The sequence below is a fragment of the Somniosus microcephalus genome, chromosome 3 (genome assembly GCF_052327205.1).
Source record: "Somniosus microcephalus isolate GS21.2 chromosome 3, FLI_Smic_1.0, whole genome shotgun sequence".
Classification (NCBI taxonomy): domain Eukaryota; kingdom Metazoa; phylum Chordata; class Chondrichthyes; order Squaliformes; family Somniosidae; genus Somniosus; species Somniosus microcephalus.
The window spans coordinates 126124275-126139385 of NC_140989.1; the positions used below are offsets into that span (position 1 = coordinate 126124275).

Below are 15111 nucleotides of genomic sequence, written 5' to 3' on the forward strand. Positions count from 1 at the left end.
AGAGGCAGCGCGTGCGCATGGAACTTACCCTCCCGGAGAAACCTGGAAAAAAACCGTAAGTCTCCAGGAGTTACACATGTAAAAAGCAGGCGCAAGGCCTGCTTTTAACAAGGTAAGTGGTGAATTAATTAAAATTAAAACATTTTTTCCACAGGTTTATTATTTTTAAATACTTTAAAGAAAGGTAAGTTTATTTTTAGCCCCGTTAGAAAATGTAATTAATTTTTTCAAAAATTTAAATTATTGTTTAAAATAGTTATTTTATGTAATTTATAGTTATTTTAAAAATGTGATTTTTAAAAAATTTATTTGAAGTTTTAGTGATGTTTTGGGGCTTATAGTATTTATAGTTTTGACAGCTCTTCCTGTCAATTTTATGAATGGGCATTCCCTGCTACCATTGGCTCTCCATGGCCCATGTGATCCCAGGGGTCGCATCGAACTAACTGCGCCCCTGGGATATGCAAGCACTGCACGCTGGCAGTTGGAGACCACCCAGGATCGGAATTCCACGCGGGCCCACAGCTCAACAGCTGGCGCGCTAGGCAAGTGCAGGTCGGGGGCTTGCACCCGCGGGAAGCCCCCGACCCGAATTTCTGGGCCATAGTATTTACAGCACAGAAACGGGCTGAATGGCCCAACAGGTCCATGCCAGTGTTTATGCTCCACATGAGCCTCCTCCCACTCCTCTTCATCTCACCCCATCAACATATCCTTCTATTCTTTTCTCCCTCATGTGTTTATCTAGCTTCCTCTTGGATGCATCTATACTATTTGCCTCAACTATTCCCTGTGGTAGCGAGTTCCACATTCTAACCACCCTCTGGGTAACGAAGTTGCTCCTGAATTCCCTGTTGGATTTATTAGTGACTATCTTATATTTATGTGTCCCCCCACAAGTGGAAACATCTTCTTTACGTCTACCCTATCAAACCCTTTTCTTAATCATAAAGACCTCTATCAGGTCACCCCTCAGTCTTCCCTTTTCTAGAGAAAAGAGCCCCAGCCTGTTCAATATTTCCTGATAGGTAGGAACTCTCAGTTCTGGTATCGTTCTAGTAAATCTTTTTTGCACCTTCTCCAGTGTCTCTCTCCTTTTTAAATTTGGCGACCAGAACTGTGCAAAGTACTCCAAGTGTGGTCTAACCAAGGTTCGATACAAGTTTAACACAACTTCTCTGCTTTACAAGTCTATCCCTCTAGAAATGAACCCGAGTGCTTTGTTTGCCTTTTAAAATGGCCTTATTAACCTCCTGCGTCACTACTTTTAGTGATTTGTGTATCTGTACATGTTGATGGGGTTAGAAGGATGGGAGGAGGCTAGAGTGGAGCAAAATTGTGTACCTGTACAAGATGGAAGAGAGGAAAACTGATTTAACTTAAACTCACACCAGTGGTTTATCAACCATAGATTTTTAAACGCAGCACACACTCTCAAAATAGCATGATGCATCTTTCAAACACACTCAACTTGTGCAGCAAATTGTGATTATTTCTAGGTCACTGGAACTTCCCCAATGGCTGGGGAAGGAACATAGAATCATAGAATGATACAGCACAGGGAGGAGGCCATTCGACCCATCGTGCCTGTGCAGGCTGTTTCAAAGATCTATTCAATTAGTCCCACTCCCCTGCTCTTTTAACCACAACCCTGTAAATTTGTCCCCTTCAAGTATTTATCCAATTCCCTTTTTAAATGCACTGCCTGAAAGGGTGGTGGAGGCAGATTCAATCGTGGCTTTCAAAAGGGAAGTGGATAAGTACCCGAAGGAAAAGAATTTGCAGGGTTATGGGGAAAGGGCGGAGGAGTGGGACTCGCTGAATTGCTCTTGCAGAGAGCCGGCACAGGCTCGACAGGCTGAATGGCCTCCTTCTGTGCTGTAACCATTCTATAAAGTTATTATTAATCTGCTTCCAGCACCCTTTCAGACAGTGCGTTCCAGACTCTTGATAGTTATCACCTCTTAGCTGGCATCATCCTTGTAAATCTTCTTTTTTTTTTTTTTGCACCTTCTCCTTTCTTCTTTTTCGCTATTTTATAATTTCAGACAGCTGAAGACTCGTCTATCACTGGTGGAGTGGAGGGACGGACAATGTTTAGTGCACTTTCACAAAAGAGTAGAGGGCGAGCTGGGACATAGAGGAGGTTGCAGATGAAGGATGGCGAAAGGCTATGAAAGGCCACAGTGATGGGAGAGATGTCCTGCTGGCCTGCATGGTCAGGCTGTGGAAGCACCTATCTCTGTTGCCAGGATGCTGGTGACTCATTGGGGTCGATTTTAACTCCGGTGCGGGGAATTGTCGTGTTCCCCGAATTTGGTGTTTCCCACACGAATCTAAAATGGGTGTGCGAGATTGATGCAATTTTAACTCAATTGGCCAATTGATTTCCAACGTGTGGGAACCCTTGGCAAATGAGTATTTCCAGTCAGAAAGTCGCATAATATGTCATTATTGCTGCTGCATTTAGGGTCTGCAACAAGCCTTGCTTCTTCTGCAGGCTGCCAACCTTTTGGCATTTGCTGATGCCATTTTGCTTCCAGCTTCGTGTAAGAGAAATGGCACCCCGTTTTGATGACGTTGCCCTGCAGGCTTTAGTGGAGGGAGCAAGAGCTCACAAGGAGGTGCTCTTCCCTTCATCAGGGAGGAAGATGCCTCCCCAGCAGACAAAGGCTGCAAGTGGCAAAGGAGGTCAACTCCTTATCGGCTACCCGCAGAACCTGGATACAGTGCAGGAAGAGATTTCATGACCTTCGGCAGACTGGAAAAGTGAGTATGAAGTTCCCATCCCTCTCAATCTGATCTCCATTGCCTCTCCTCACCAGCACTCAGCTTTAGCTATCTCTTCCTCCACATCCCACTTGACACCGACATCCATGCACCCTTACCCATTCCCTCTCTCTCTATGCTCACATTCACCTAACTATTCGGCTATGCAGCCCTCACACTCTGATGCTATGAAAACAACTGACAACACACAGGGAGGGCCCTTGGTCTTGCCACCTCACTCCATCTTTGTCTCCTTCTAAGCATCTATGCTATGGATTCTCTACACTCACTCCTTCATTCTCACTCAAACTCCACTTGTCTCCCTCATTGCAGGAAAAGAGAGCTCACAATAAAAGAGAACAAGTGAGGACAGGAGGAGGGCCACCATCAGTAGCCCACCTCACCCCCTGGGAAGAGGTGGTCCTGGAGATCGTGGGAGTGGAGGATGAGGCGCAAGTGGGGGACGGACAGATGGGTGCATCACAGCAAGCTGGTGACAGAATAGTTTTCCATCTCTCTCATTGACATTGCATGAGTCGCTGATAATGATTCTGAAGCTATAACAGATGGACCTATGATCATCTGCAATGTGCATGTAACCTTGATCTCACATCTCTTACTCTTTCCTTTACTCCCCCACAGGACCATCGAGAGCCCCCGTCCCCACTGTCCAGGAGGAAGAGCCTCAGCTTCCAGACTCCTCAGAGGAATCTGCAACCTCTGAGGGCGCAGCGTCAGCAGAATTCAGTGCACCCAGCACCAGCGCAGACACTCACACCTCGGTGGGACCTTCGGGACAGAGTAGTGTTGTCACCTGCAGAGTAGTGTTGTCACCTGGTGTATCACAGCTCACAAGTGAGCATCAGCAGATTGTGGAGACAGGGACAGCAGTGGAGAGTCTTAGTCGGAGGGCGCAGGACTCTGCCAGCTCGGCTCAGCTGCATGTCGACCCTCTGCCTCTGGGTCCATCCATAAGATCAGCAGGGCTGGAACTCCAGGAACAGATGCAGGAGTCTCTGGCAGGTTTTGTCTCCAGGGTCGATGTGAGTGTGGAGCGAATGGAGGAGTCCATAGGGAACATGAGCAGAGCCTTTGTGTAGTCATTGGCGCATGAACGCATCACCATGGAAAGGATGGCAACCTCCATGGAGGAGATAAGTCGCCAGGGTATGGAAAACATGGCGAGTGTTCATAATAGAATGACATCTCTTGAGGAGCGATGGCCATCTATTGAACAGAGAAACCAGACCTTCATGGAAGTCCTGAGTAGGACTGCCAGTGCAGATACGGGTCCCCGTGGCCCCCTGATGTGCAGCAAGGTGCTCTCAAGCCACTTCCAAGCGCTGGCCCCTTCTGGCCTGTGCAGCTTCAGGTGGGTGAGCAGCAGCCTGGCATTCCTGTTGCTGCTGCTGTTGTTCCTGGTTCTGCTGGTGCCGTGGCTGGTGTTCGAGCTCATCTAATGCCCAGAAGGGAAGGAAATAAATGGCTCCCATGCTTGTGGTATATGCCTCCATTGAGGAAGCGCTGAGTGAAGGTGGCGAGCGGGGTTTCCCAGGAGGCCACACTGGAGATGTGTGTGAGACTCCAACCTTCCACAGGTGTGGTTAAGCCTGGTAAAAGTTGCCCCAGGCCTGAAACAACAAAGTCCTGCCACCTGCAAATGATGACTGATCAAACCTCCTCTTTAATGGTTGACCTGCAGCTGATAGTCAGCAAGCCAATAGTGCTCACGCCAGGTTTCACAGGCGTGATCCCCACCAGGCGTGCTTTACGTGGGAAAAGGGTTAAAAATGCAAGGGCCTGTTGAAATGGGATTATAAAGGCCAATTATTGCTGATTAAGGGCCTTAAAGACCAGTCCTGCCTGTTGGAGGCGGGACTGATTCGGGACCATCAGACACGCCTGGGTTAAAATGGCTCGGGGTCGGGAACCAGGCCGGGGGGGTCCCGACCCCCAGTTTTTGCAATTTTAACCCCCCACACACCTCAAAGCCCGCCTCACGGCCGAGTTAAAATCAACCCCATTTACTTTCTAATACTGTTGCTGGTAACAGCTCAGTAAAGGGCTAGAAAAGTACCCTCCCTTGCTCAAAATATACAATGCATTGCAACAACAACAAATTGCATTTATATAGCACCCTTAACGTAGTAAAATGTCCCAAGGTGCTTCACAGGAGCATGATCAGATAAAATTTGACACCGAGCGACATAAGGAGATAATTAGGACAGGTGACTAAGAGGTTGGTTTTAAGGAGCGTCTTAAAAGGAAGCGAGGGAGGGAAACAGAGTGGCGGAGAGATTTAGCGAGGGAATTCCAGAGCTTAGGGCTTAAGCAACTGAAGGCACAGCCTCTAATGGCGGAGCGATTCAAATCGAGGACACACAAGAGGCCAGAACTGAAGGAGCACAGAGATCTCGGAGGGTTCCCACAGACGCACCCAGCAGTAGCCAAAACAGTTTAATATTTCATGCTATATTGATCTCAAATCTCCGCACAATTAAAGACAGATACCACCAGTGAAGACAGAAAGTGCAAAATTAAATGCATCAGAAATTCAAACAGCAAGATTATTACTGAAATGTACATTATTCCCAGTACTTAACTGGCTATCTCCTGGACAGTAATCGAGTTCACTCTTGAAGAAGCTGTTCGAAGACCCGGAACAAATATTATTCGCAGAAACAGAAAAAAAAGTTCTTTTGACAACAAGAGCTGTGGGCCATTGATGAATTACAAATTCCACAGACAGGCAAGGCTCAGAACAGGGAACACAACGCAAAGCACACAACAAATCCTACGGGGCTCTCAAAACCAGCAAATCTACCTCACGGACACAAAGCTTGACACATCACAACAAATACAAGACAGCTGGTCAAGGACTGGAGGCCGAGGAGTGTTCCATCACCAACCATGATCCCAACTTAACAGATGACATAAAAAAAAACCCCAAAGAAAACAAAAGGCAGCAGACACCATTACTACAATTTCTAGCTGAGCAACCGGGTAATTCTAAACCTGCAGCACAAATTCTACCTCAATAACACACTTCATACCTCCCATGACAAGGAAGCCCGCTTTGAGCATGAACATTCTTTACTAACTAGATTAATGCAAAGTGAGGATAAATATTTAAAAACACTAAATTACACACATTCAATGTCAACAGATAATCACATTTTTCATTGAATAAAAAAAGCATGTGTCCACAGATAAGAGAAGAACATTACCGCTGTGTTGCACTCTGGTATGCAAGATGCTACAGAGAAAAGTAATTGAAGTGGGGATTCGTCCAACTCAAAACAGATGAAACTATTAAATGATGTTTGCAGTACTGAATATCAGAAATGTAAAATATTACACGAGAAAAATAAAACCAAAAAGCATATTTAAGTGTAAATGAAGTGTTGCTATATATGAACACAGAAATTTTAGAGGCACAGTAGTAAAGCGCAAAAAATCCCAACTTAAACTAAACATGGTATGAATCTTAACTCCCAGGAACAAGAACAATTTCAAAGAATATATACAAAAAAAAAAAAATCCTCCCAATTTCAATAGAAATGAAAAATCAGGTGGTTTCTATAATGGACACCCGACCATCAACACCCACAGTGACAAGCTGGGAATCTACCCCAGTGACTCATGGGGGTGAAATTGTTTTTTGATAATGAATTGGCAGCCCATTTTACATCCCACCCGATTTGCTTTTCCATTGACTTCAATGTAAAGCGTAAAACGAGCTGCTGATTCACTATCGCCAAAGACCAATTTCACCCCCATACTGCGATATGGTTCCACAAACGTTCGCAGCCCTACAGTACCTTGTCCAAATGGTCATTCTCCATGCAAGTCAATAGACAGGGAGTGTCGGCAGACTTTGTGACTGTCTGAGCTTATTCCCCATATTGATAATACACTATAGGAAAAATACTCTTAAATGTTGTGCCAATACACTTTATGTAACATTACTTGAAATTCATCACCTCAAATGGCTCCCTCCTCTACCACCACCACCCTTAAAAACGTCCCAGACATCAGTATGTCATCCTAATATCATACTCAAAAAAAGGTGTCAAATGAAAAAATTGGTGTTGATATGGACATTTAAAAAGTTATGTACTCATTACACTTTGCTAAAATCTACTGACAACACTAATTTAGATTGAACATACAATAAATCTAAAACCTGATCTTACATTGTGTTTGTTGTAAACAGCAATCAGGAAGATATCTGATCAGTGCCGATACCACTTGATGTACTCACGTAACATCTTGGGTGCTGACTGCTTAGAAGAACAGCATCCATCACAACATGTGCACTTTAAACATAGAAACATAGAAGATAGGAGCAGGAGTAGGCCATTCGGCCCCTCGAGCCTGTTCCGCCATTTAATGAGATCATGGATGATCATCCAAATTCAGTACCCTGTCCCTGCTTTCTCCCCATATCCCTTGATCCCTTTAGCCTTAAGAAATATATCTAACTCCTTCTTGAATATATTTAATAAGTTGGCCTCAACTGCCCTGTGTGGCAGAGAATTCCACAGGTTCACCACTCTCTGGGTGAAGAAATTCCTCCTCATCTCAGTCCTAAATGGCTTACCCCTTATGCTTAGACTGTGACCCCTGGTTCTGGACTCCCCCGCCATCGGGAACATCCTTCCTGCATCTAAAGGCAGTTAAAAAAAATGCAGCATAAATTCCCAACCCAAGAAAACGACCCGCAGCCATTTCATTCCTGAGCTGGAACCAAGCATTTGTTCCTGTCATTTTCTTGAAAAATGTCCCCAAATATAAAATTCTCCTTTCCATGCCAAAATTATCATTAATAGCCAGAACGGGAAGATTTTAAATTAAAGCTTTGAATAGCCAAAGAAATTAGGATTTTCCTTTTATTACAAAATTATAAGCATTACTCAAGCCAATTATTCAGATCCTTTCCATAAAGGAAGGTTTCTTTGTTTGTTTAATCACTTGCTCTCCAAGAGGGCAGTGTCCACACTTCATTCTCATGCTGTGCATAGCCTCAAACAAAACTTACTTCTGCAGTCCCATAATACTCGTTCTCCAAACACACATCTGTCACTGTTTTAGATTCAAGGTGCCAATGATGAATGGGCAAGATAGTTTAGTGTCACAGCACCAGTCAAACTGACAAACGAAACCAGAGGATTGCTTAAATAACAGCAGGTGGGCTAGATGAGAAATTCAGTATCAAACTAAATTTCTAAGACTTACCAAATATACAGGCTCACACGTGATATTTAATTTTGATACGTTTGTTAAAGCCGGTTTTTGAGCGGGGGCGGGAAATGGAGTATTCTAAATTTCACACTGTTCGATTTAGCCTGCTATCTTTGATGGACAGAAAGCACTGAATGTATACATACCTACTTATTATGAATCGAAGCTTTACATCAGAAACAAGATAAGGAAAGAACTAAGTGATACCTGAGGATCACTTTAGTGGGGTAACATTGGGCATGCTGAAGTACACTCCATTCTTAAATAATCAACATAAATAATGGTGGAGGGGGTTTCCAAGTACCAAAGCTTATATTTTACTAATCCTTCCTAAACCATGCCTCAGCGAAGTTATATTCCACAAAAGCTAGCTTCAGGTCACAATTGGCCACTGGTTCAAATGAGGAACATCCTTTGCAGGGATTAAAATGAATTCCTGTCTACCAGTTAAACACCCAGGAGCATACTTTATATTCATATATTACAACAGTGACTACATTTCAAAAGTACTTCATTGGCTGTAAAGCACTGTGGGACGTCCGGAGGTCATGAAAGACGCTATAGAAACAGAAGTCTTTCTTTCTATATGGATATGTCACTTCCAGTAATTGTTATCTCTGATCGCCATGTGGCAAAAATATTCAGCTGCACTATAAAGTTAGCCATCAGCCAAGAAGTGAATGGGCTCTTAAGATATTCGGAGCTGGTTTATTAAATATATAAAAAGGTATTTTTCTCTCCAAACATGTTTTGGCTTACACTATAAGGTACTGTACTCTCTTTGGATAATTGCAAGTACAACCCGAGAAATGCAGGAACTGTTAGAATGGCCAACATAATCGTTTCAGGGTGACATGACTTTTAAAAAATAAACTCTTCATATGTTTTCACAGTAATGTACTATTATATACTTCTAGTGTCTGTTGTAGTTCAGTTTTGTTTCTTTGACAAGTTCAGACATTTACTGAATGCACACTTTTTAACAGATTTGTTTATATACCAACATTTCAAAGTTACAGCCATTTTTAAGTTATGGTCACTGTTCCAGTCCAGAGGTGTCCCGATAACAACGGGCTCTACTGCACGTACTATTGTGAATAACGGGAAGAGATGCTGTGGTCCAGAATCATTCAAATAATATAGAAAACACTGTTCTATGCATTCCCACCAATGAGTCCTGAATATTAAAGTGGAAAAAGTGGATTCAGTATGGCTGAAGTTCAGCTGGGTCTCCTCACATAGTCTATCACAAGTCAAATACACACTTGGCAGTAGCACATTACTGTGCGAATGCCATCAGCTCATGATTAAACTACTTTATAGTCATGATGATGATGACTCCGATCAACCCATGCTTTAAGCACTCACCTTTCAGCAACTTCCCTTCAATTGTCAGCCAGTTATCCCAATAGTAAATTCCATAGATTTCCCTCCCAGTGAACCACAAGAGGTCTGCGGAATCTGGCACTGCATCCATTTTGAGCAGTAATAGAAATGAACTAATAAATTTGCTTTTCAAAATTAAAAATTTCAGGGATGACTCAAATCTTAATGCTCAAATTATTTACTAAAGCAGTGGTGCATATATTTACCCCAAAATATGTGCAAGAACATATTGAATCTCAGAATTTACATCTAACGGAAGACCTTTGCTGCCATTTACATGAATATCTACAAAAATCACTGTTTCCTCTCTGCCACAATATGTACAGGAAAGCTGTAGCTAATGTGTACACATTGGCATCAGATTAAAGGAGACGATACTGTGATTTTTAAAAATATAGAAATTGCTTTTTCCTCTTGAGGGTTTTGTCCGGTGTATATTACTCTCTCTCCCTCCCGCTTCTAAAGTCTCTCTTAGAATACAATGGAACAAGCAGGAATTTGAAAAATAGAAATTTCACCTTTGGGTTAACTTCCCTCCCATTTTTCCACTCTCAGTTTCCAAGTGTTCCTTCTTATGTGCTTATATATGTAGGCCTTTTAGCCATCCAGTATAAAGTCAATTTACTGTACTTTAAAAAAAAACCTCTACTTTAAAAAAATCTTACTGGTAATAATGGGTGGCCTTTCACTTCTGAGATCTGGGTTCAAGTCATACTAGGACTGATGACTGATAACTCCAAAAGTCCTACATTAATTAGGTGGTCTTGATCCTTCAGTTCCTAGTGGACGTGAGCCCACAACACAAAACTCTCCCCAATTTGCAACCTTACCGAGAGAGGCTGGTGAGGAAAAAAGCTGTACGCTCAACACATTCTTTCCGAGGCTCTCAAAACTAGGGAAGCCCTTCCTTCCCACAATCGTCTCTTCCTGCTACTGGAGACTTTTCAAAAATCAAGTTAAAGAAAAGGTATGAGTGTCCATGAACCCCGTATCTCAACACCATCTCCTCCCCCGCACCCCCCCCCCAATGACTGCCTGCGCCAGACAGTTTGTAAAACTACTGTACAAAAATGCACCCTCCTGTAAATGGCATGTTAAGAAAAAGTGCTACAATGACACATATAAACCACGGTGCCATATTTCCTCAAAAAAAGATGTTTATATTTGACTGTTAACCCGTTTGGATTTTACTGCTCGATTTTAATGACAAAAGTTTAGAAAACACAAGCTTCTTTGCTCATCATTTTCTCTCCTACCCTTTTCAACCTCACAAATATCTAATATTAGACTGACCGTTAAATATATATACACACCATTACTATTTATTCATTTAAAAATGATTGTATCCTCTTGCTCAAGCAACAACTTTCTCGGTTATTTGTTTTCGCAGATAAAATGTAATGTTATGATCACTAAATCAGATGTACTTCACGACACAGGCCTAGGCACAAGTAAAAACGTCGGTTGCTAGCAGCAGAAAGCGCACACTGTCCAAAAAGTCAGGGCAGCTATTTTTCAAAATCATTTTCTAGCCCTATGTCTAAAGTTTCACATATGGCAAACTATCGTTAGCATTTTAATTTAAACTTTTTCATTTGAACCCTAAAACAACCATTTACTACATTTGTAAAAATCTAACATTTCTTTTAATCGTCTGTGTGCTGTACAACCGGCACAAATCAAGACACAGAATTTAGATCATTTATCAAGTACATATGTTAGCAACATTGCAAAAAGGTCAATTTTTTAAAAAGTAAAAAAAGGCTATATAACACTCCATATGAGACCAATTATTAGCCTCAAGTACAGTCACAACCTTTAAGGGTTATATCATTCCTCAACTTTGGATGTTATAGCGAAGAGATAGCCAGAGCTTTGATCAACCAGCTCTTTAGAAAGTTTCAATATCTCGTTGTTAAAAATTGGACTAAAATGTCTCCCCTTTCCCCCCCACCCCAAAAAACAGATTTAATTCTGTTCAATGTATCCAAGGCACTGAACAGAAAATACTAAATTGAACGGTGCCAATTTCTACTTCAAATACAGTACTCCCCGTGTCTGATTTACTGGCGAAAGCTGAACATAGTTTTACACAGATGTTGGCTTACACACTGATGGATTTGCTGTGACTTCCCGTGAAATCCCATCCTGTCAAAGCATTTCAAAGGAAAAAGAGTAAATAAATGTTTAATCTCTTAGTTGCCAAAAAGACAAAAAAGCTTTGCACGTGGCATGATTTGAAAAGACAGAGGCGTCTAGAACACAAGAAATTCCTGCAAACTATGTTAATGTAAAGGAGTATAATCAAAGTTTAAATATACTGCTACCTTGCCAGCACAAATACCTGTTGATTTTTTTTTCTTTTAGGCCAAGGGAGGGCAGGAGGCGGGGTGTGAAACATTGAACAAAAGCAGCAATACCAAATCAAACAACACAAAAATAATAAATTTCGCTGAAATAGGTCATTCTTAAGTTGCCGTCGATTAGAATGCACTGATCAAAATGCAATCTCCAGACCGCATGGAAATAATTCAGACTGAAGATCGGACTTCTGCTCATTAATGGTCAAATTCAACGGAATATCAGGAAAAAAAGTTACATTGTAAAAAGTGATATTGAAATGTAATTTATAGCTAATGGGTTAATTATATTTATAAAAAGGCAACAGTGGCAGTTTATGAAGCATCCAGTCCTTATACCCGATAGAATATTGAAAGCTTACTCATTCTGTGGCTAAAATCAGACTATGCTGCACATCACAGAAATTCATTAGCAAAGCACAAATACCCCATTTACAATTGTTGTAAAGGGACAGTATCTGCTGTATTAACCTGCCTGGATTGCTATTTAAAAGCAATAAAAATCAGTGATATATAACTGTTGACAATACTCAAAAAAAAATTGAATTCTGAATTTTTTTAAAAACAGGCCCATAAACAGCTGCAGCTTTCAGCTGTATGGCCTGAGCTTTAGTTAGATGCTTTAAGCTTCTGCTTATCTGCACCCTATCACAAAACTATCTGCACCCTATCACAAAACTATGAAGATGAACAAACTAATTTTTTAATAATATTTATAGAAAAGTAAATTTCAAACTCCTTTCTGTGGGGAAAGTTCAAAAACTGCATAGTTGTGACAAAATAAATAATGGGCACTCAGCAATGATTAAAAGGCAGGAATCCCATTGAGGGATTTCATCCGAGATCAAAAACTAAAATAGTAAAGAGCAAGTAACAAATCGGGTATAACCATCCTCTAAACTCACAAGATGAGATTGCTGATTTCCACTCACTTCTGTGTATCCATTACTCTATTAATGAGTAGAGTTTAAAGCAGAGCTTCAAACCATTTTAGGTCCTTTTTTGACAAGGGTGAATGTCACACAGACACCAAGAGTACACTTCCATTCATGAGTGATGGTACCCGACTGAAAAGACTGGCAATAGTTGCACATTTATTAAGTGATGATCCACACAGACACTTTAAAATGTTCAACAGAAAACTTAATACAGAAGTAATCAGATTACCAAGCCGCTTGATTCTAGGTGGTAATGTCCAATATTAAAAGTGAATTGAAAAGCCATATTCCACTGACAACTGTAAGTGAAGCTCAAATGGTTTTCAAATGTTACCTGAACCACATGATGCATTACACCCAGTTGTGTACATTTTATACTCCTTCACACAACTAACTGAATCATAATTTTTCAGACAACATACTTAAGTGCTGGGGGTAGGATTAATGGAGTCAAAAAAAAGTTTACAATTTCTGCTATCTGGAAGGAGATATTCCACATCGAGTCAAAGCAACCTCCAGCTGGAAAGAGCTGCTGTGCAGATGTGTAGGGAGGGTGCATGACAAACAGCTTGAACAGGAATTACAATCCTTTCTGCTGCAAACATGTAAAAAAGTTCTTTAACATCTCGGGCTCGGGGTTGTCAGTGGGACAGCAGTTCCCCGCTGAATGGGGCACCCAACATGAAGCATCTTCAATCAATTTACCTGAAAAGATTACAGTTCTCCTCAAAAGGTATAGTGGTTGTTCTATCCAAGCAATCAGTCGGAGGACCTAGCATGGGATGGGAACTGGATAGAGGCAACAAGTATTGGACATAGTCTGAGTTCAGTAGAGTGGGACTAGACTGGATGTGAATAATTATCCTAACTGGTGATATGATGAAAGTTAGCTCATACTAAGTCACTGGGCAAGAGTTTAACACTGCTGAGCCTGTACAGTACACAAATACTCAAACATGATTTATCTCAGCTATTCAGATGCTTTTTTTTAAAATATAGAGGGGGGAAATGTAATATTACTGCAGTAATAATTCTATGTTGAGTTTATTATTTGACAACTCGTTTGGTTGAAAATGTTCTTCAAAATAATCTGGTGCATATTCTATATGACGTGTTACCACGCAAGATGCTAAAGACTTGTACACAGGAAGTCTATACACAGATATTTCAATGAATCATTAAAATATCATAACATAAAAAATATTAGTTTGCACTGACCTAGTGTTGTAATCAACATGTAGCAGTGTAGTTGCACTAATTGAGCTACTGCAAGTTGTTTTAAGATCACTGGCTGAGGCTTCAACTTGTAAACGTGTTAATCTCTCAAGCAACTATCCCCCTTGTCTGATCCAATGTACACAGCCACTGTACCAGTAGCACAGTCTCTGCCTACTGCCTGACTTAAAAACACGAAACATTCAACTATTCATCATTACAGGCTCCCCTTTCAACCGCGCAAATCTCGTTGAACTTTCCCCAACAACATTTTGCAAGGACACATTTACCCAAACCTATAAAAATGCATAGCTAACTGGCGTTTTTATACAATCGTGAAAGTTGCATTTTTTTAAAGTAACCAAGCCAAATGTTAAACATTGTACTATAATCTCCCCCCTCCCCACACAAAAAAAATCAAGTCACTTAATGGGATGCTAGTTATGCCCTGCAGTTAGACGCCGCATTAAGGGTTTATAGGGACTAGTTTGTTTTCTCGAAACAGATTCAGGACTGGTTTGCTGAAGTGCGACAAGTGCAGTAGATGTGGATTTAGGGCAGGCTGTCTTGCTCGGATCCTCCTCCAATACCAGACGCGCTCTAACCCGCAATAACTGCTCCACTCCTCTCAATGGGACCAGCGCCAGGGTTCAGCTGCATTTTCACTAAATATCCCACTATGCATTTCCAAAGTTACCTCCTCTCAATACCAAATTACTGGATTAACAATTGCCAGTACCTTTAAAATAAATAGATCCGTGTGGATATATAGATATATATATAGCTGCCGACAGTCTCCCACTGCCTCGCCAGCAGCAGCTGTCCTTGTCCACTCTCCCCAAACTGGCCCAAGATCCCCTGGAGTCCCCGACACCATGACATTCACAACACTTACCCTTAGAGGCAACTCTCCGTCCAGTCCGAGAAGGAAGCAAAGGAAACCAGCGGGAAAAGGGGGGGGGGGGGGGTTGCTGATTTTAAAAAGATATATTTATATAAATCAAAAATATTTTAAACAAAATATCGTACCGCTTTTATAAACCGCTACAAAACAAAAAAAGGAACTAAAGTGTAGCCTGTGCTATCCCATTACTCCAAAGTATCGGGGTCCCTCTTCAGTCGAACTTCTTCATATTGTTACAATGAAACAAGTCGAGACAAGAGCGAGACACTCGGCGCAGCGGCCGCCGCAGACAGCT

The 15111-nt window shown here is 41.6% G+C and overlaps 1 protein-coding gene across 2 annotated transcripts in view; it reads right to left on the reverse strand.

The window, feature by feature from the left end:
- Window positions 1-15103, reverse strand: part of sertad2b (SERTA domain containing 2b) — a 542965-nt gene extending 527862 nt beyond the window's left edge. For both annotated transcript variants that reach the window (XR_015077531.1, XM_085981613.1), the window contains exon 1: window positions 14808-15103. The gene's annotated coding sequence lies outside the window, so the exon portion shown is untranslated. The remainder of the gene's footprint in view (window positions 1-14807) is intronic.
- Between the last annotated feature and the right edge of the window lie 8 nt (window positions 15104-15111).